Source organism: Parasteatoda tepidariorum, chromosome 7 (genome assembly GCF_982258835.1).
Source record: "Parasteatoda tepidariorum strain Cologne lab strain chromosome 7, Ptep-v5.0, whole genome shotgun sequence".
In the NCBI taxonomy this organism is placed as follows: Eukaryota; Metazoa; Arthropoda; class Arachnida; order Araneae; family Theridiidae; genus Parasteatoda; species Parasteatoda tepidariorum.
The window spans coordinates 104,821,303-104,844,637 of record NC_141761.1 but is presented as its reverse complement, the minus strand read 5'-3'; the positions used below and the strand labels follow the sequence as shown (position 1 = coordinate 104,844,637).

Genomic DNA, 23,335 nt, shown 5'->3' with positions numbered 1-23,335 from the left:
AAAAATTGCTCGAAAAATCCTCGTGTGATATGGAAATCACGGTTGCACGAAATATCTGCAACTGTTCAGGCAATTTCTTACAAGAACCAATCAGATCGTTTGCTTTTTATGACGTTTCAATTTTATGTGATGACATACACAAATGTAAATAAAAATGGCGGCGACGTTGGTGAAGAGAATGATCTGATGAAATTTTTTATTCATGAAATGGAACAGTTTTTTAGCTTAATAATAACATTTCCTTTATAAAATTAAAGCATTAAAAATACTTTCACACGATGAGATGACCATCTCAATGCAGTTGATGTACTACCGTAACAGGAAACTACACATCATTTTAGTATCGGTGAGTTTAGTACACTATTTTCTAGATAAATTTTCCTTTAAAATATTTATTTATTTTAAGCTAATAAAATTGAAACTTATTATAATTTGTTCTGATCAATGTTTTTATAACTTTAAATAGAAATAATTTCTATTTTTATATATGTAAAGATTTATACTGGTGAAAAGCTTTACTTTGAAATTTTCGCCTAGCAACTCGCTAAACTTTGTTGCATTATTATAACATAAAATATAATAATGATTATATTTCTTTATTTTTTAAATTTTAATCTTTATTTCTGTTGATTGTAAAAGCATGTGTCCGATTATTTGAAATAATTTTATTATTATAATTATTTGTGAAATAATTATTTTATTCTTCCCTAAGAATTATTTTAATTTTTGAAAATCTTATTTTAAAACAAGTTAGAAAATATGTGTGGTAAATATTTACCTTGTCTTTCACAAAGTTACTTCATTTTTCAGTAATTATTGAAAAGTATTTAGAAAAAGGTAGTATATTATATACATTATTATAATCTCCCTTATTCTTATAATATGTTGGTAAAATTTTATCATGAAAGTGATTTCTTTCTTTTATTTCGGATATTTCGTATAATCCTGTAAGGTTTGTCTGGTGAAAAAGGAAAGAGATGCAATATTGTTTTCATAAAAGAAATTAAAAAATAAGATATGAAAATTAATAATGTTCTAAATGTTTCACCTGATATTAAATGTTTTATTTTGTAAGTTGATTTTTGTATTATTTAAAATGCTAAACGAAACACGTAAAAGGCTGCAACAAAATAATATGATCCATAAAAAGTATGTTCTTAATAAAATATTGTTTTTTTCTTAGTTATTAATAAATTTTAATTTATATATTGTATATTACAATAAATTTGTCCTAAAATATATCCTATAATTTTTAATTAAATTATCTTATACCAATAATGAATGTTTTAAATTTTACAATAATAAATTGCAAGTATGACATTGAAAATCCTGTTATATTTAAAAAACAATTTTACTAAGAAATTGGAAAAAATAATTTTCATAAAAGTGATATTCCTGATATGCAATGTGTATATGAATAAAATTGATGATCCCTTAATGCAATGTAAATTTATTTGATGATAATAAAATTCTGAGACATTGTAGTATAGACAAGTCTGACATTATTTATTATGTATTTTTTAGACTAAATTAAAAAAATAGAATTGATTTGATGGATCTAATAGTTTTGATGTTATAAATATTTTATGAGTAAAAGGTAAGTCAAAAATTGTATATTTCATACATTAAACCCTCATTTCCTCTAAAGAATAATTTCAAAGGACTATTTTTTAATTAAGCTTAAAAAATTAAATTTGAAGAAATGCCTTACCTGTTTAGATAGCAATGTCAGTTGCATAAAGTGGTATACATTATAAAATTGTAATTTCTACTCATACACATGAAACTTTTATAAATTTTCGAATTGCTTAACTATTAAATCAGACAGCTTAGTTTTATACTCATTCGATTTAGCGTGTATAGATAATGATACCACACTTGCCTAACTAGTATGTTAGATGGTAAATATGTATAAATAAACTATGCTTTTACAGGGTGCGGAGCCAAATCTTTCAACAAAAAACAAGCAACTTTTAAGAACATTTTAGGCACTCAAAAAATATTTTTAAGCACTATGTAAATTGTCAAAATGCAAAATAATTTTCAAAGACTTTACATGATCATGATAAAATAACTAGAATTTGGCAAAGAACTCTTTTCTTGATTAAGTGATCAAGAGATTTTTCGGTTCGATTTCAGAGGGTGGAAAATGAAGACTGAAGTTGAGAATATCTTGCAAAATGCAGCAGAGTTGCACACGAGAGAGCACGAATCTCATCGAACCCAGCTCACTAGACACACATGCGACCTCGCAAGTATTTCACCAAACCTGCAAAATGATTGGCGCTTTCATACGCTATGGACTGACGGTACGCTGAAATAGATAGTGATTGAATGAATTCTAAAAACGTGAAATAGAAAAATGTGAAAAGCACGTTTTTACATAATACGTGGCGAAAATCGACATTCCCTTTCATAAATCTCATTTTCGAAAAGGGAAAATGAAGCACGTTTTAAAAACACCCATTAAGAAAAGCACCTTTAAGGGCTTTTAAAAAATGAACATCGAAAATAAGCACCTTTAAGCACTTTTTAGAAACACTACGCACCATGTTTTATACCTTAGTCACTCAAATCAAGTTTTAAAAAATCGTCAAAATTCTGGATAGTATTTAAGTCCATCCCCATATCACCCCTTTATCCTTTTAGGGGCGCAGCATGAAATTCATTCATATCTTAATATCATCTTATATTATGAGATAGAAATCATAATCCTTTTTATACTATGCTACTTCACTTAGGAAGCACTTTTTAAAAACGATAAGCACCATATCTTATACATTAGTCACTCAAATCAACGTACAAAAAATCGTCAAAATTCTAGATAGTATTTAAAACCATCCCCCTTTCACCCCCTTATCCTTTTAGGGACGCAGCATGAAATTCAATGATATCTTAATATCATCTCATATGAGGTAGAAATCATAATCCTTTTTATACTATGCTACTTCACTAATAGGGAAATAAAGTTTTCAGAATTTTTATTTGCTGCTGAAAAAAAGACTTAACACAAATACAAATGTAAAAAATTAAATCAAAATCAATCAATATTCTACAGCATCTGTGATTTCTTTTTCCTCCCCTTACGAACATCGTTGAGAAACTATGATATAATAGAATCATATCATAAAATAAAATATGAGCCAAAGGTAAAGATAAATAACAAAATATGGTAACCCAGTTACGTGCAAACGTTCGTGCAATTAAGCAACCCTATCGGCAACTCCGATCGGAGGAATTGCCTCTAGAGTTGCAGATAGAGTTGAAGTTATTCTTACGGTTGCACTTATTTTTCTCTCGTGTGATAGAGGCATAAATGTAATTATATTGAAATAAATATATACTTTTTTTTCTTAATTACAAAATTTAATAAGTTTAATAAAAACCATTTAATAAAAGCTGAAAGTTTTATTTTTTAGATGAGTTGTTGTTTATTCCACTATTCGAATTTAAAAATTCTATTCAGGATTCAAAAGATATTTTAAGAACTATGTAATTATTTTTAGCATAAAATTCTCAGTCCCAGAAAACTGTATTAAATAGAGCCTAATGACATTTTCACCGACATTGAACAGTCGACCCGACCCGATCCTGAGTTTACAACTTTCAATATTCAACTCCGTAGCCTTGTAATTTTGAACTCAAAGCAGAAGACAAGGGAACTCCCGGACCAAGCATTGGGACAAACTATCGTTCACGGAAGACTTTTTGATGAAACTAGCTCGCATTTGCGTTACATGGAGAGGATAACCACGAAAACCTTATACGGATATACTGACGGTAAGAGTACTCAAACCCATGATCCCTCTACCACTGAGGATATTTCACGACAGCACTCTGCGGTCGGTGCGACCCGGGTGCAGACTTGGGATCAACCAAGAGCCTTATGCTAAGTGTTTCTAGCATAGAGATAGAATTCTCTACATCCCCAGCTTAGGGATCCTTAGCACATAGGTCAGCAGGTACCATGCCTTCCGCAGATAATTTTACGATGAGACCACTATAAAAGATTTTTTTTAGTTTTGAATAAAATTTTATGTAAGTGAGTGTAGGGGGAAAAGGGAAGCTAGTGCCCCCTCAATAATTTTTCAAAACTTCCGAATTTTTGTAAAATTATTTCGCAACATAAAAAACTAAAAAAAAACTTTCCATTTTAACAAAAAATCAGTTTTAGATAGTTTATTAATAATTTAACGAAATAGTTCTATATTTATCACTTTTCGGCTTAAGGGGTATCTTAAAAACTATTTAATAATTTTTTTAATCAATACTTAATGATTTTCATGTTAAAATCGATGGATATTAATATAGTTTATAAATCTGATTATTAGTTTAGTTTAATTTACGTACAATCGAATTTTTATAAAAATTATTTTCTATTAACATTGAGTAATAATTTTTAAATACCTGTTTATTTTTTTGCCACAGTTGAAAGATTTTAGTATCGTTTAAAGTTGTTTTTGTTTTGCTGCATTAAACAAATGTCAGCAAGCTTGAAACTTTATTCGGATTTATTTTAAATATTAATTTTTAAGTTAAATGTGATAAAATATTTATATTTATTATACTTATAATTTTTAACTTACCAATTTCCGGCATGATGCAATAGAATGTGTTCTAAACTATTTTACGTGATTATCACATAATTTGAACCGAATTGCACTAAATGCATATACACCGAAGAGCCATTACATTATGACCACCCTCCATCTATAACAATGGGCTCTCGCAGGTTTTCATGGTTTCTCGCCCAGGAACAATGTTTTCATGGAGCACATTAGGACCCATAATCCTCATAGAACAATCCCTGACGTCTGTAAGCTACTTGAACATAGTTGCAGACCAGGTTCACTCATTCATGGCAACAGTTTTTCCTGCGGGGGACGGTGGATAACAGGATAATGCACCATGTCATAAGGGTCGCATCGTCGAGGAACATTCCAGTGACTTTCAAGTCACGTCTTGGCCCCAAATTCACCTGACCTTAATCCAATAAAGCATTTGTGGTCCTACTTGGAAAACCAAATTCGTGCTGATACGCTACCCCTTTGCAATGTGAGGGAATTGCAGGACCAGTTGGTGAGCGCTTGATACCAGATACCTCAGACTACCTATCAGCACCTTGTGGAATCAATGCCACGGCAGGTGCTAGCTGTTTTGAGTGTTTGAGGGCTAAAGGTGGTCCTACATGTTAATCGCAGGGTGATCATAATGTAACGGCTCTTCGGAGTAAATATTAAAAATTGGCACACTATTGCACGTAGTTAAAATGTTAGTTTTTTGTTTAGATTTTAAGAGAATTTTATATCATAGAGTTAACTCTTGAGTAATAATAAATAAAGAACATTATGATACACTGTTAGAATTTTCTTTCTAAAGTTATGGTGAAGTAACCGGCAGCAGTCTGTCCATCATATTAACAGGAAAGTTTACAGTAAATAACATATTTTATCTCTATGGTTTTGAAACCGTTTACTTGTATGGTCATAGAACCATGAATACAAAACTATACGGTTTTTAACCATGGTTTTCAATACCGTAAATTTAACTGGGCATAGGTGCTTCTCTTTTTGTTAGGTAATGGGCATTGGTTGAGGGAATTGAGGAAATATTGCAGTGTCAACGCTGAGACTCGAACCCCAGTTCCCATCGTGAGACTGACAGATTAGTCTTCTCGGCTGCAATACTTACGCAGTTGCAAGGAACAGGGCGGCTTCATTTGGGTGGGTTGGATAAAATTCTGGTTAATAACCGTATTAGTTAAAGGCAGTTAGTAAACGGTTATTGCAGTTAGTAAAATGTTATTTAAAAGTTTTTCCCAAAACATTTCTAACAGCATAGATCTGATTTTCTCATAACCTTCCGAGTAACAGTTAAGACGAATTCAGCCTGTAAAATCTTGTTTGTGTTTTCGGCACTGTGGGTAAAGCGATCATATCACTAATTACAAGCCTACACTAATTTTATTCATGTTACTCTTTTATTAAAAATGTATTTTATGATAATTAGAATTGCTTCAGACTTTGTGATATTTTTCAATCGCTTTTTCTTGTTTAAAAATTAAAATGAAGCATAATTCCCATGTAACAATTGTCTAACATTTACTTAAAAAAGTGAATATTAGTAGATATAGAAATGAAAAGCTTAAAAAAAAATCAATACAACAGAATTTTATTTTTGTTATAATTAATTGTTTAAAAATACATTTAGAAACTGAGAAAATCGAATTTTTATGTTGTCATTTCTTGAGCGCAAAAATAAATAAAATAAATAATTAAATAAATAAAAATAAATAATGAAAAATAAATAAATAAATAAAAATAAATACTAATAAATAAATAAAAATAAATGATGAAAAAAATAATAATAATAACGGGCCTCCTTGAATAACTTTTGATCTAATGATCAGATCTTCACGAACTCCTGGATCAGTACCCCCAGAGGTTTTGATTTGTTAGGGGAACATGGAGGACTTTGCGACTCGACAGATTTAACGTGCATCAATCACCATTTAATACACGGAGAGTCTTCGACCGGCCTGGGATTGAATCCACGAACTCTTGGACATGCACCCAGCACCCTACCAACCAGGCAATCCCGACCCAAAACTTTATCTGAAAAACTTTATTAAAACTTTATTTTTAATAATATGAAAAATTTAAATAACATTAAATATTTAACAATTTTTTCTAAAATTGATCAAACTACAAATAAAAATTAATTACAGCCATAGACAGAATTAACAATAACCAAGCAATCTTCTGTAAAAAATTCTGTGTTGAACTTTTAAATAAGGTATTAAAAAATAGTAAAAAGTTCAAGCTCAGTAATTTAACGAATAATATTTTATTCAAAAACTTTCACAAAAGGGATTAAATATTAAAATTAATACTATACAATTTCCATACTTAATTATCAATCCAAAATTTCTTAACATTCCTATTAAATTTAGAACAATCACTTGTGGATCGAATACTTATCTAACTAAACCGTGCGCTATTTTCTCTAACTACTTAAATAAAATTATTAACAATATTATTAAAGAAAGTTTTTCTTGGATTATTACTAATAATGAACCTATTTTGGAATGTATTAAACGAAGTAAAATTAATTCTATTGCGAAAAATGATGTCCAAGATCTCTTCAATAGCATTTTTCTTTATAAACTCAAAGATGTTCGATTGAGAGTTATTACTATGATTATAAAAATATCCTTAATTGCGATTTTGATTATTGGGACACTCTACTTGATTTATTTCTTTTTAATAATTGTCTTTACAATAAAAAACATATTTTTATTCAAATTGAAGGAATACCACAAGCATATAATTTTTCATTTCTCTTAGTTAACTTATTTTTACACTATTATTTAAAAAAATTATATTCTCAATATTAAATTTGTTTTTTAAATTTATTGATGATTTAATTATCTTTAGTTTTTAAAATTATAGGATTTTCTTAAATAATATTTACCAAGAGGACTTAATCGTGCTTCGTGATCATGAGTGTAACATTAATTTTAACTTTTTGGATTTTGGTATCAAGAAAGAAGAATATACCTGCGTTGTTGATTTATACGATAAAAGAAATGATTTTAATTTTAATATAAATAAACTAATTGCTTGGAATTCTAAGGTTTTGTAGGAACATCTATTGAAATGCCATTTTTAATCAAATGCATAGAATTCATATTTGTAGTAATATTTATTTATCAAAAAGACAAATAGACGAACTCTTCCAAAATTTGATTAAAAAAACAACGGATATCCAACTTATGTAATTAAATTTTATATAAAAGCATTGAGTTAATTGCATATTGTAGTTATTAATAATATTTTTTAAAAAGTTCTTTGCTAACTAAATTTATATTTTTACCGTGTGCAAATCCAATTCAGGCAAATCCGTGGCTATAAATCACCTAATATTTAATAAAGAATTTTTTTTTAAATAATTTCTTTTTCATTAAATGTTAATAATATCTCTAAAATCCTCTATATTAAAATTTTATAATTAAAATTCAACCTTTTTAACTATAATCTTTGAATTATCCAGTAAAATATTACTTTTCGCACATTCTGACTCGGGCCAATCCAAGAAAAAAATAATAATAAATCAAACGCGCTTCTGTACTTCAGTAAGAATGCGCCATAAAATGATCCCATCATCCTCTACTTACGCTTCTGTTTTTTATATTTTGTAATCTGGTAAACATGTTTCGAAAATTTTAAATAATTTTTGAAAGATACCGATGAGTGGAAGTTCATATGAATTTGCTACTCGCTTTATATTTTACATTTTCTGTTTTTTCTTGAAATTCCATTTATTATTTTTTCCTTTTAACATGTTTAATTTTGCATTTTTTTGCTTAATTTGTTCTATTTTCGTTTCAATTGTTTTGGGGCTCCTCACATTATTGTATAAATATATTTTGCTGCTTTGGCTATATTAATACAATATTAGAAAACACTTTTTTTTTTGTATAGAATAGTGTGAGCTGATTGCAAGATTATAACTTTTCCTTATTTTTTTACAACGTTTTAATTTTTTATAAATTTTTAATTGCTTTTCTAACTATTTTTTTTCTCTTTTAAAGAATGTTTATACTTTTTCCTGTGTTTTCTCTACATTTTTAACTTATTTTATGAGTTCTATGTATTTTCAGCTTATGCTGCGCAGTATATAAAACTTATTATTTTTTTTCTGAATTTTCTTCGTTAATCTCTCTTTTCTTTTATCCTTTTCGTCTTTATTGAACTTTATATATATGTATATATATGTATATATATCGTTTAATAGAATAAATGATGCCCCCTCAAAAAAAAATTCACGCTTCGCCTATGAATACTACTGTAAAATTATTCTTTTGTTCGATTTATTCTGTATGATTCTGTAATTTTGTATGATTTTGTATGAAATAAATAGTACCCTCTGTCCAACTTGAATTCTAGTAAATGTAAAAGGTTTGGACAACCTGGATCTAGTTTCAAATTCACGCCATTCATTATTTCATTTTAGGACAGCTAAAGTGAAGTTTTAACTAACTTTGCTAACCACAAATGAAATTTAAAAATTACGTCAGATTTATTAATACCTAAAATATGTTGTCGTTTTACCTTTCTTTTTCGCACTGACAAAAATGGTCCAAAAAAAATTCTCTTAAGGAGCACATAAGTGTTTAATAAATGTACAAAAACAAAGATAACTGAAATATGTTTACTTATGGGAAATAACTCTTCTGAAGTCGGAAAACTGAACCCTTTGGCGAAATTAAAAGTTAGATACGTTAAATCGCCAAGGTACATTAAAATGTCTGTAAAAGTTCCCAAAGGTGCCGTCTTGAAAATATAGTCTCTTGAATTATGAATTAATTGACCACAGCATAGTTAATGAATCTTCAAGTCCCAAATCACATTTTGGCTTTAGTTTTTATTATAAATTCCCAATTACATTGTGGCGAATAAAACCATCGCCAAGCTGACATAAAAAATAATGCTAATTTAGAACAGAACTACAGAACATCTTTTGTAGTGTAGTGAATTGCACGTAAAGAAAAAAGGTAAAAATATACTTAAGGGTGCCCTTTGGCGAAATTGGCGACTTATGTTTGGCGCCATTCCTGTTTGCGTGGAACTCCGTGGTAACAGAAATGGCGGATAAACATAATGATATTTCAACAAAACATCGGCCTAAACTATATAAAATTGTAATGAATCCAATATAAGAAGCATTAATAAACCCAATAAAATGCATTTTGAATCGAACCAAAAATTAATGGTGGAAGCACAGAAATAAAAGGAAAAAAACAACTCCCACAAACAGGACATTTATATCTATTACTAATTAAACCTGTCTTGCAAACGCATATTTTATTTTATTGCTTTTTATTACTTTTATTGTTTATTTGAATATCTTAATTAGACCTTCATTCATACACCAGTCAATCACTGCTTTTTTCCATTGTTATTCAAATCGTACAGAAACTTAAGATTTATCTTATTTACTACAGTTATTTTTAGGACCAGAAGCAAAAGTAACCTTAACAGCCGGTATCCAACTTAGAACTAACGCACCTCTGAAATTACGTATATCATTGAACATTTAAAAATAACGCTAAAATCTAAACCAATCTGAATCACGATTGGGTTTCAACATCGCCCAGCTTGGTGATCAGCCGCGATTAACATTTAGGGTAGACTATATTTGAGGGTCCCCCTTAATTCTCGCCAAGTTGTGATCGCGGTTGATCACTAAGCTGGGTGATGTTGAAACCCAATCGTGATTTTGATTGGTTTAGATTTTAGCATTATTTTTAAATGTTCAACGGTATACGTAATTTCAGAGGTCCGTTAGTTCTACGTTGGATACCGGCAGGCAAGGTTACTTTTGCTTTTGGTCAATAAGATCGAAAGTATGTGTGCAGTCATAAAAAGGGAGTTTAGAAAAAAATGTCATCACCAGTCCGGTACCACAGAAGCCATTTTCGATTCGTATATCACCGAATTTATGTGGCGAGGAAGGTACACAGATTCTATTCATGATAAATTTAGACAGTAACTAAATGCTATTAGAGAATTCTGGGCACCTAAATCTGAGGATATTCAAGCTTAATGAAGAAGTGAGTTGTTGTTTTTTCCTTTTCTTTCTGTGCTTACTTCATTAATTTTTGTTTCGATTCAAAATGTTGTTTTGCTGAAATTTTCCAATGTTTTATTGAAATATCATGCTTCGGCCGGCATTCCTGTTACCACGGTGTTCCGCGCAAACAGGAATGGTGCCAGATATAAGTCGCCAATTTCGCCAAGGGGCGCAATCAAGTATATTTTTAGCAACATTTATTCCGTTTTGCACTTCGTATCAGAATTAGTTAATGGTGTCAGTTTTGTTTTTAAATATTCCATAAACAACTTACAACACACAAAATGATTTATCTTACAGTTCTATTTACAAAATTATAAAATACTTGCTTCATCAATAAAACTCGAAACACTCAAAGATATAAAATGGCGTAAATATAATACATTAATGCTCAGAAATAAATAAATATGAACTCAAAGCCATTTTGTTTCTTCTCCACAAAAAAGAACGAACAAGCTCAAAAAAGCGAAACAAACCGTAACCATAGCAACACAATTTTATGATCTAGATCAAAGCTAAAAATTAAGCAGATGATAATTCTCAACAACATCTATAAACAGTTTAAAGATAATGAAGAAGTATTTTTTCTCTTTTCCATTACGAACTTGAAACTAAAATACTGATTTTCATGGAGGAGAAATAAGTAAAATCACCTTATACATAAATCAAGAGAAACAAATTGAAACAGTAAATTGTTTTGCGAAGCAAAACGAAATTCTAATTACTAATTGCAAGATCTGTCTATCAATTGTAAAGAAATTTCTTGTCTTGTTTGCTTTAAATTTGAGAAATTAGTAAGCTTGTGAGTTTTAATTATTATGTTATGAAAATAATTTAATATAAAAATTGAAATTTTCTTATGGCATCATATACATTGAAATTCAATATACTGTATATTGAAATTTCATATACTATATTACATATATTATTTATGCTCGATGTCTATATCAAATTATCTTATATTTTTTATACTCCACAATCTAAATCAGTCCTTTTTGATCTTCTTTCCTCAGTTATTTATATTCACCAAACATAATTCGAAACTCTTTATGATTATTCCCATTTCATATTCTAAATCATGTTTAAAAGTTAAATTTAAAAATTGTTGATACGATTATTAATTAGTAGTATTGCTAATTCTTCAAATTTGAAAAATGTTGAAAATTTTACCAGCCTAATTATATACATTGAAATTTTATGTACTTTGTTATACATATATTGAAATTTAATGTAAGAAATTTAATTATATTATTTACACTCCATAATCTAAGTCTGTCCTATTTCCATCTTTTGCTTCAGTTATTTATATTTACCAAGCATAATTCCTCATTTATGGTAGTTCTATTTTCGTGTTCTAAATTATGTTTAAATATAATTCAAAGATTAGAAGAGCGTGTTTCTTCCGCTTTCTCAACTAAAGGGATCCCCTAGTCTAGGAAAGCTTATTTGCCTCGTAATGCATAACCGTAAAATGAAACTAACTGTATCATTTTATGCTCAAGCGTTTTAAATTCATATTTTTTTCTTCAGTAGACCTAACCACACGCCACATTGCGATTCAATGTGACGACTTAAATTAAATAAACAAACAGTTAAACTTTCCCTTTATTTTTCTTTTCTCAAAATCATCTAATCATAAAAGCATATTAATGAAGAAAAACTTTGGAAAACAAAATTTTCACTATGCCGATCAGGTGGCCGAGTGGTTAGAGTGCCTGACTGGGAAGCCGATGGTTGCGGGTTCGAATCCCGCTCACGGGCATGGATGTTTCTTTCTTTCTCTCTCTCTCTCTCTCTCTCTCTCTGTTTGTTCTGTGTCCTTTCTTCTTTGTGATTGTGTGAATGTGACCTGAACTATAAACGGGTTTGTGGTTGTATGATGTAGGTGAAGCTGCTCCAATGCCATGGCTTAGCCATTGGTGCTCACTGGGTAACGAGAAGAGAGTAGCAATTCTGGCATTTCTCAGGCCAATGGGAAAAAAACCCAAGTGCCCGCCATTAACAAAAAAAAATAATAATAATTCACTGAAAGGTCAACTGTCTTCTTTCAAAATTTTGATCCTTCAGAATCCATCAATTTAAGGTGAAAGGTTCATTTGGAAGGAGGATTCTTTAGCAAGTCATTTATTTCAAAGATGATATGTATGCATTAAATGCATTTTTCTTCCAAGATATTTTTATATAAAGTTCTTTAAAATCAGTATGCTTAAGTAAGTTTTGGCACACAACTATATTATTTCTATTGTTGAATTAACTTTTTACAACCGCAGATTATTTCTAATATGAATTTTTTCAACACTATAATATAATCCTATAAAAAAAAGCTAGGGAAAAATTATTATTAAATGAAAAAGACTTGTCGATATCATTCACCGACTCTTTAAGTTTGAAGAAAAAGGGACAACTAAGATACTAGAGTTTATCGACCACTGGCTACTAACTGAAAATTTAAATTTTCTGGTCTAAATAAATAGTAGCTTCCCTTGAATCTGATTCCTGTAGCTACGATCATACAATAGTTCTCGTTTATGAAATTTACCGAAATGAATATTCATATGACTATTAATTTATTTTGCTACTATCCTCTGAACTTGTGAAAAAATATTTACTTTTAACTAAAATTGAAAATAAACCTCTAACTTTATCCTAAACATTGCATTACAGCTATTATTATTATTTCTAAGATAGAGAATGAGGTGGAATCAACGACAAACTAGGTTCAAGAACCTTAATTTGTGTAAGCGTTAATCGACATACTAGGTTCAAATACAGAAATTTCAGTGTACCTGCCGAATTTGTAAGCTTCGATAACAAACCTTCAGTATTAGCTGAAACGAAATGAACTGAATTCAAATCAATGAAATATGTAAATATAATAGTGTAAATTTTTGAGGGCCTCCCTGGTGAAACGGTATCCGCTTCCAAACGCTGTGCAAATCATGGAGGTAGTGGGTTTGAATCCAGCCTAACCCAGGATGTATTCTTTGTGATGTTCTTCTCTGCACTGTGCTATCTTTCCTTCTATTTGACGAAGGTTTATAAGCCTAAATTTAGCACACAAGCCTGCAAATGTGTGTAATTTCAATAAAGCAATAATTTTTCGCTTTTTGTTTTTCACTTTTTAATCTTTCGTTATGCTTTACGTCTGGTGTCCTGTAGGATATAATTTACTGCTATGTTATTTAAATAAGAACAAAGTTAAGTTTAAAATTTGGCACTTTTTTTCCTTGATGACTGATACTTTTCAAATGCTGATAAAACACACGTGACCTATCTCGCCAAAAGCATCTAAATTTATGCTAAAATAAAAATTCATTTTTCGAATAGCAAATATAGGATGCTAAATAAATATTTCACTCTTTTCACAATAGTTATTTCAAAATACATTCACTTCATAAATGGCGCAAAAATATCACTTCTATAAAATAAATAATCTTTATAAATGTACTGATTTCTCCTTAAACAGGTTACAGGTTTTTAATAACCGGAATAAAGTTCAGTGGAATTTAATATCTTTAAGTGTTTTCGGTATAATCTTCACAAAAATCAATGATTCTAAAAGATTATTGTATTATTGATTTTCTTATCAGCATTTCATAAAGGGTATGGATATTAAACATGTAATTATGTCTTCAAAAAATAAAATGCAGTTCAGTTTCTTGCACCGAGAAAAAAATATGGTAAAATGTATCAGAATGTGGTAAAATTTACCGTGTTTCTGGCTATTGGGAACACCAAAAAGCTCGGTAATTTTTACCGAAGAACTTTGGTAATCGTTTTGATAAAATTAACAATAAAATATAGTTTTATAATATGTGATAAATTTTGTAAATGTGATAAAATTTGATAATTTTAATATTAAATCTTAGAGCAGGGCATGAAAACCATTTATTTGGCAAAATTTTCCCTTATTTTTCTAGTTCTTACTGAATCGTGTGGTGATGTGCACTATAATTTTGAAAATCAGATTTTCAGGTAACGCGTTACCATATGAGAGGAAAATTACCAAATAAATGGTTTAAATTCCGTATATTTTGGTTTTCATAATCATTATTACGATTTTTTTAATAAATGTCAATTCCATGCTGTGCGGTAACTTTACCAGAATTTTTTTTCTCCGTGAGAGAGCAATAAGTATACTTTTTCTAAAAATATATATAATTGAAAAATTTGTATTGTTGAGAAAATGAGATTAATAATGTACAGAAACAACATGAAACTGTTAATAAAATCATTTTTTCCCTAAAAAATCTTTTGGAAAAAAATATTTATTCTGTTATCAGTATCTCCTAAAGGGTATATTTTACCGTGTTTCTCGCAATTATGACCAGAGAGCAGTTCCCAGTAAAAAATTCGTATTTTTTTTAAAAAAATGCAAATATTTGAAAATTTGAGCATACTTGATAAAATCAGATTAATAACGTACAGAAACAACAGAAATTACAGGAACTTATTTATAAACACATTTTATGGGTCCTCCCTGGCCCAGTGGTATCTCTCGCCAAACGCTGTTCAAAGCGTGCTGGCAGCGGGTTCGAATACCGCTGCTACCCTGGATGTACCTTCATGCTGACCTTCTGTCCCGCAGTGGACTGATCGTTAAGACACGGTTCCTAGGAGATCACCGAAGTCAAGCATCACTGGCTACGGTCAGTGTGCGGGTGGGTGACCACTTGGATCAGCCTGCGTAGGGACCGAGGGTGTGCGCTATTGGTCCTCGTTAAACTGTTCTACCGTAAAGTGCTCGACTTCACGTGCAGGTCATCGGGCTACCGAAGCGGAGGCGCCATCCCCTCTGCATAGGATCAAAATTGTGATGGCATGTCTTCGGATCATCCTCAGGGATGTTTATCAGACCGTCGCCAATAGCCCATTGTGCAGCTCTAGTGCGAAGTAAATGAACACCAACATGCTGACCTTCTCTGTATGGTGCTATCTTTCTTTCTATTTAACAAAGGTTTATAAGCCTAAACTGAGCTAACAAGCCTGCAAATTTATATCATTCCAATAAACCAATAAACACATTTGTCCCTCCGCTAACTGATTCTCTATATTAAAATATCGTCCCGCAGTGGACTGATCGTTAAGACACGGTTCCCAGCAGATCACCGAAGTCAAGCATCCCTGGCTACGGTCAGTGTGCGGGTGGGTGACCACTTGGATCAGCCTGCGTAGGGACCGAGGGTGTGCGCTATTGGTCCTCGTTAAACTGTTCTACCGTAAAGTGCTCGACTTCACGTGCAGGTCATCGGGCTACCGAAGCGGGGGCGCCATCCCCTCTGCATAGGATCAAAATTGTGATGGCATGTCTTCGGATCATCCTCAGGGATGTTTATCAGACCGTCGCCAATAGCCCATTGTGCAGCTCTAGTGCGAAGTAAATGAACACCAACATGCTGACCTTCTCTGTATGGTGCTATCTTTCTTTCTATTTAACAAAGGTTTATAAGCCTAAACTGAGCTAACAAGCCTGCAAATTTATGTCATTCCAATAAACCAATAAACACATTTGTCCCTCCGCTAACTGATTCTCTATATTAAAATATCGTCCCGCAGTGGACTGATCGTTAAGACACGGTTCCCAGCAGATCACCGAAGTCAAGCATCCCTGGCTACGGTCAGTGTGCGGGTGGGTGACCACTTGGATCAGCCTGCGTAGGGACCGAGGGTGTGCGGTATTAGTCCTCGTTAAACTGTGCTACAGTAAAGTGCTCGACTTCGCACGCAGGTCGTCGGGCTACCGAAGCGGGGGTGCCATCCCCTCCGCAGAGGATCAAAATTTTGATGGAATGTCTTCGGATCATCCTCAGGGATGTTTATCAGACCGTCGCCAATAGCCCATTGTGCAGCTCTAGTGCGACGTAAATTAACAACAACATATTAAAATATCGTAAGCACCATCACTGTTTTGGGTGTTCAACTTAATGTTGTATTGTATTTTGCTGCGCAAAAACTATTCATTATCTTACGAGCGAATCTGACTAATGAATGTTATTTAGATCATAGGTCGAGTTTTGTTCGAAAACAATAATTGGAAATTTGCAAATGGACTGTACTGTTAAAAACCATATGCAAATGATGCATACAGGCAACAATAAGCATGTTTTGACAGATAACGTATCAATACAGAGAGCATACAGGTTTTAAATAAATTAAGCAGACTGTTATTCCTTAAATGTTTCAGCTGTAATCTTTCCTTTTACTCTGTTATAACGCCACCTAATGATGAGATTTTGAACTACTTTTTGCGATCAAATCCTCAGGCCCAGGATCTTAATAACATATAGGGTTGTAAATTAAATAGTGGCAACTTAACCTTGAAACTCACAGAAGGGCGGGCATGCGTAAATAGGGTATGGGTGGGGTGAGGTGGCGCTGTTGTCGATTTGTAGAGTGCAAAAAACAGTCGATTTGCTTAGAATGGTAGTTGTTGTGTGGCGTTAAAGTGAGGAGTTTCGTTTCCATCGCTCTAAAGCATGTTGTGAAAAGGCTTAATGACGAAAAAAGACGAGATGCTTGAACCCATCGTGCTACTGTCCTATACGGTAAAACATTTGCTCCACAGGTTTCCACTTATCCTCGATAGCATTCTGTTGCATTTTTGCCACGGGCAACCTCGATTGTAAGCCACGACCGCTGATCACCTTTTGAAAACATGCTTTAGAGCGATGGGAAAGAAACTCCTCACTTTGACGCCACACAGCAACTACCCTTCTAAGCAAATCAACTTTTTTTTTTTGCACTCTACGCATCGACAACAGTGCCACCTCCCCGCTCCCATATCCAATTTGCGCATGCCCGCCCTTCTGTGAGTTTCAAGGTTAAGTTGCCACTATTTAATTTACAACCCTCGTATTTTGAGTTCCAAATGAAGCCGTTCTGAGGAACCAAAGCTTATGAGGACATCAGTTTAATTTTAATCCACCTTTACATTTTATTTACCTTATATTTCACTTTATAACCGTCGTTGAACAGCCAACCCAATTCTGACTATCCATGATCATGACTTCTGTAGCCTTATAATTTTGAACCCTAACCACAAGACAAGGTAACTTCTGGCTCAAGCATTCGAGCAAACTAGCTTTCATGGCGGACTTTTTTGATGGAACCAACCCGCATTTGCGGTACATGAAAAGGAAAATCATGAAAACCTTCCTCGAAAAACCCAGCTGCAAGGGGATTCTAACCCATGAACCATGTACCACACTGTTAGAACCTCACCGGCAGCAGTCTTTCTATCCAATAAACCGTAAAGTTTATGGAAAAGAACATATTTTACCTTTATCATTCTGAAAGCGTTTGCAACTAGTATAATTAAATAAAAACATGTATACAAAACTATGCGGTTTTATAACCATTTATAACGAGCAAGAAAATGTTAGACTTTACTGAGCAGCTTTATGGTGCTTCTATCTATGCATGAATGAGAGAAAAATATTCTAATAGTCCAGGGTCGCAAATTAGGTAACATTATAATGTGTAAAAACAACAGAAAATTATTAATAAAACATTTTTCCACTGGAAACTGTCATTCTTTGCCCTGTTAAAAAGTTACTGCTTTATACTTATTTACACCGTAATGACCGAACTTAAAATATGTTTTTGGAATCTAATGAAAAAAATTTAAATTTAAGCATTGCATTAGATGTTACAAATTATTATTAAACGAAAATTAAAACAAAAACGATATCGATATCTAAATAATAACTACTTAGTATGGAAAATGGAATTGAGAATATCGAAACCTGTCGAAGGAAAACGAGAGTAATTAAAAAGCGAATATTAAAATATACGGAATTCATTCGAATATTTTCCTTTCAATATTAGATAACACATGAATATTAAAATGACGCCATAAAATTACTTCTATAAATGGAATATTATAAATGCAAGGACTCATCATTAGGCTGCAGATTTTTAATAACGGGAGTTAGCTTTAGTATAGCTTTTAGAATTAGGAAATTTATATTATTAATTTTAGCAGGACAATTGGTACCAAAGTCTTATGACTGAAGCAAATTTGTGCTACTTGCAGGAAAAAATCCACTTTGATTTTCTCTAAATTGAAAATTGGAGGAATTTAAAAAATAAAGGAGTAAAAATGATAAATAAATAAAAAGAAATTTGTATCATAATAAATTTATCCAAATACACCAAACTTTAAAAAAAATATAGTATTAGAATAGTAAACGTTTACTAAACATTGATTTTCTCTAAATTGAAAATTGGAGGAATTAAAAAATAAAGGAGTAAAAATGATAAATAAATAAAAAAAATTTGTATCATAATAAATTTATCTAAAGACACCAAACTTTTGAAAAAAAATAGTATTAGAATAGTAAAAGTTTACTAAATATTGATTTTCTCTAAATTGAAAATTGGAGGAATTTAAAAAATAAGGAAAGAGAATTCATTAATTAATAATTAAACGAAATTGTGTAATCTAAAGACATCACACCTTGAAAAATAGTGTAGAATAGTAATGTCTTATTCCACTTTGATTTTCGCTAAATTGAAATTTGGAGGAATTTAAAAAATAAGGAAGGAAAATTGATAAATAAATTTTAAAAAATTGTATCATCATAAATGTATCTAAAGACACCAAACTTTCAGAGACAAAATAGTATTGAATAATAATATCTTACTCCACTTTCATTTTCACTAAATTGAAAATTGGTGGAATTTGAAAAATAGGGGGGGGGGGAGAATTGGTAAGTAAATAAAACAAAATTGCGCATCATCATAAATTTATCTAAAAACACAAAACTTTCAGAAAAAAAAGTGATATTTTACTCTATTTTGATTTTTTTCTAAATTGAAAATTGATGGAATTTAAAAAATAAGGCAGGAAAAATTTATGAATAAATAAAAAAAAATTGTATCATCATAAATTTATCTACAGACGTCAAACTTTCAGAAAAATATAGTTCAAATAAAATTTCATCAACAAGAGTCAAAGAAATTTGTTTTCATTTGTTATAATAATTCGTTATTTAAGGGTTTACTAGTCATTACAACGGGGTTTTTGCCATCATTTTAATAGAGGAAAAAGAAAATTCATTAAATTGCGATTGTTCGCCAATGCAGAGTCCGACTACAAATAAACTGATTTTTTTATTAGTAAACAAGTTATTAAATCATTTAACTGGTCATAAGGTTTATTTAATTGAAACTATTTTTAGCAAGATAGTACATTTTAAAATGACCGGTTATAACAGATGAGTTTGACGCCATTTGTAATTGTAACTTTTCTGCTGCAAGATAATATTAATGGCTCTATTTCCGCAAATGCTTCTAGAATTATGTCCATTATAATTATTCATGAAAATCACGCATCGATGATTCTCGTTTTAACTTAAGGTTAAACAAATAAAAAAGTAAAAAGAAATAATAATAATAACCTGTTTTTTTTTAGAAAATCATAATTATGTATTTTCAACAGTCGAAAAATATTGCAGCTGTGGGAATAATTCGTTATTTTAGGGTTTATTATTCGTTAAAATAGGATTTTTTTTGGCTCTATTTATATCTGTGAAAATGGACAAATTGTTCAATATAGACTTGTTTAATCGAGTACGATTAATGTTTCCATTGCTTGTTGATATTAATTGCGCGATTTTAGCAAAAGCCTCTAGTATTATGTCCATTACAAAATATGCATTAAAATCACTCATCGATGATTTTCTTTTTAACTTATTAAAAAAATAAGATAAAGTAGAACAAAAATAATAATAACATGTCTTTTTTCTGAAAACCATAATTATGTATTTTCAACAGTCGTAAAAAATTGCAGTTGGAGAAATAACTCGTTATTTTAGAGTTCATTACTCGCTAAATAAAGTTTTTTGCCTTTATTTAAATCGAAAATGAAGAACTTGCGAATACAGATTTGTTGAATCGATTACAAACTGACTGATTTTTTTTCAATCGTTCCATTGGTTTATTTAATTGAAAGTATTCTCGACAAGATAGTCATTTTTTATATGATCGATTTTTTCAGGTAAATTTGACGTTTAATTAACGTTTCCGTTGCATAATGATATTAATTATAACAAACGTTTCAAGAATTATGTCCATTACAATTATGCATTTTGATTAAATGTTTTTTTTTTAATTTTTACCTCAGATGAAACAAATATGAAGAAGTAAAAGAAAATCCTGTCTATGTCTAGAAAGCCTATGTTTATTCTAAGCCTATTTAGCATCAGAAAAAAAAAGTTCTGTTTTAGAAGTGGTTCGTTATTTTAGGGCTTATTATTTTTATTGAAGAAAATGGAGCGAAAAAATCGTTAAACTAGTGAAAGAGGATATAAAAACCATAACTTTTGCATGAGAGGCTTACAAAAATAATTAAAGCCTATCTACATTACACAGCAATCCCTAAATGGGTGAATGCCAAGTAATAAAAGGAATAATATAATTTCTCCAGACTAAATTCCAGACTACTATTTCATTTTTCTGACCAATTTAAGCTTCTTTAGAAAATTAAATTTATCTCTGGGGTTTGTGTAACGAAAATTAAATTTTAAAAAAAAGTCATTTGTCGATTAGAACTTTGAATAAACACAGATTTTTATTTTATTTTCTTCATAATACATGTTTCAAATACATCTAGTTCAATTATACAGGACTTTATAATCCTTTTTTTTTTTAAATTTAGGAACGATGTTGATACTCTTTGATCTTTAAAAGGCTTATAATTATTTTTACGAAATTATTTGGGAAAGTAATAATTTGTTGAGTGATTTATGGATTTATTTATTATAATACAAAATAAGTTATAAACGAGAAGTAATTTTCTTTTTCGTATTATTATTTTTTCATTTTATTTTTATGCCTCGTATTTTTAATTGTTTAATTCTCATTTATCTTATTTTACTTATTATTTTATTTTGTTTTTCTGTGTAATTTTAGGTGCTTTTTACTAGTTTGTGAAAAATTTAACAATTGAATTCATATTAAGCTCATAAACTAATATTAACTAATAAACTAATTGTTATAGTATAGAAACAAATAAATCTTTAATTTCGAACATCAATGCAGGTTTTATTTCACATTTCAAAACAGATGTAAAATATGTTAAGCACGAAAAGCACCGTCTTACAAGTTTTTAAAATCGTTTTTGACATTTATATACTGAACTTAATGCATTTTTCAAAATTCTACTTTAACAGAAAGTGAAAAATTAAAAAAAATAGAATACGAAATATTTTGGCTCTTTTAATTGTTGTCTTTTTAAAATGTTTAATATTAAAATATTGAATTAGCATAAGAATCAAAATATTACCAAAACACAACGACTGAATACCTGTAAGTGACGTTATCGTAGGTTCCACACAACAGCGTGACGACGTTTACAGGTTTCCAATTAAATCCGATTTTAAATCACATAATTAGGCACAATCACTCACTTCTTCTCGAGTTGCAAATAAACGACAAATATAACTTCATTTATTACTAACAAAATTGGGTACTTATCGATTATAGGGACCCTGTGTGGCGACTGTTTTACCGAATAGACGCCAACAGGAACATTCGACGCTATAAGTACAAATTTCTTTATTATGCGTTGAACCAAAATATCGATATTTAACAAAATATTACGATATTTTTCCCTATAATTAATTTATATAATTTTTAAGTCACAATTTTCTTTACGCAAATAGAATTTATTACTCGAAATCATATCGAATTCAATAATTATCATTGATTATAATATCCAAGATAATATTTTTTCATATGCTATATTGTCGATTATAAACGTGATATGGTTATTACTAAAGAATGAGATATTATTGTTGTTATCGTTAGAGATCGCGATAAGGTTGTACTTAACACTCCTATATCGGAGATTTGTGTAAACCAAAATCTGGTGTTGTTCCTTCATGTTGGAGAATTCAGCTTCATGGTCCCATTACCTTAAAATCTGCACTGGGTATTTAATTGTGTCTAATCACGTAGTTGTGCATGGCAATTTAACGTAACAGCTTTAGGATTCGGATTTATCATACTGAACATTATTGTATCAGATTTAATTGGATACCCGAAAATGACGCAAATGAATGCCTGCAAATGAAGAATTTTGAGGCGTTCTTTTTAAATGTTTTGATGATTTTTAATGATATCTATTAACGTAATAACTAAATTTGTTATTTTGTCAGAGAGCAGTGGTGGCTCAGGGAAAAGAGCGTTCTCCTTCTAATGAAGTAAACAGGTTCGAATCGAAGCGATGGCTGGTCGATACGAATTCCATATCCGACTTGCACCGATCACATTGCTGACGTATAATATCCTCAGTGGTCAACTAATCATGAGTTAAAGTCCCTTCCTTGTCGGACTAACCTTGGTAGATTTTCCTTTCAATGTAAAACAAAAAATGGATTAATTCCATAAAAGAAAAGCCTCCACAAGGGCAAATTTATCCCAATACTTGATCCAGGAGTTCCCTTGTCTTCTAAAGTACAAAGCGAAAAATTACAAGTCTACGGAGATTCACATTAGTAGTCGTAAAACCAAAAATTGGGTCGGCTGATCAACGACAGTTATAAAATGAAATAAAAAACATCAAACTTGATACACATATACGACGCACATAAAGCTTTAATTTTGGATGAGAGGCCATCTCACGGCCTGGTTTCTTAGGACAGGTCGGCGCTACGAAACGTCAGCTTGAAGCTAGCGCTAACCCCTGATTGGCCAA

The 23,335-nt window shown here is 30.7% G+C and overlaps 1 long non-coding RNA gene across 1 annotated transcript in view; it reads left to right on the top strand.

Moving 5' to 3' along the window:
• Positions 1–224: 224 nt before the first annotated feature.
• LOC139425976 (uncharacterized) overlaps positions 225–23,335 on the top strand; it is a 129,684-nt gene continuing 106,573 nt past the window's right edge. Inside the window, exon 1 of the long non-coding RNA XR_011637183.2 lies at positions 225–346. This is a non-coding gene — a long non-coding RNA (uncharacterized LOC139425976). The remainder of the gene's footprint in view (positions 347–23,335) is intronic.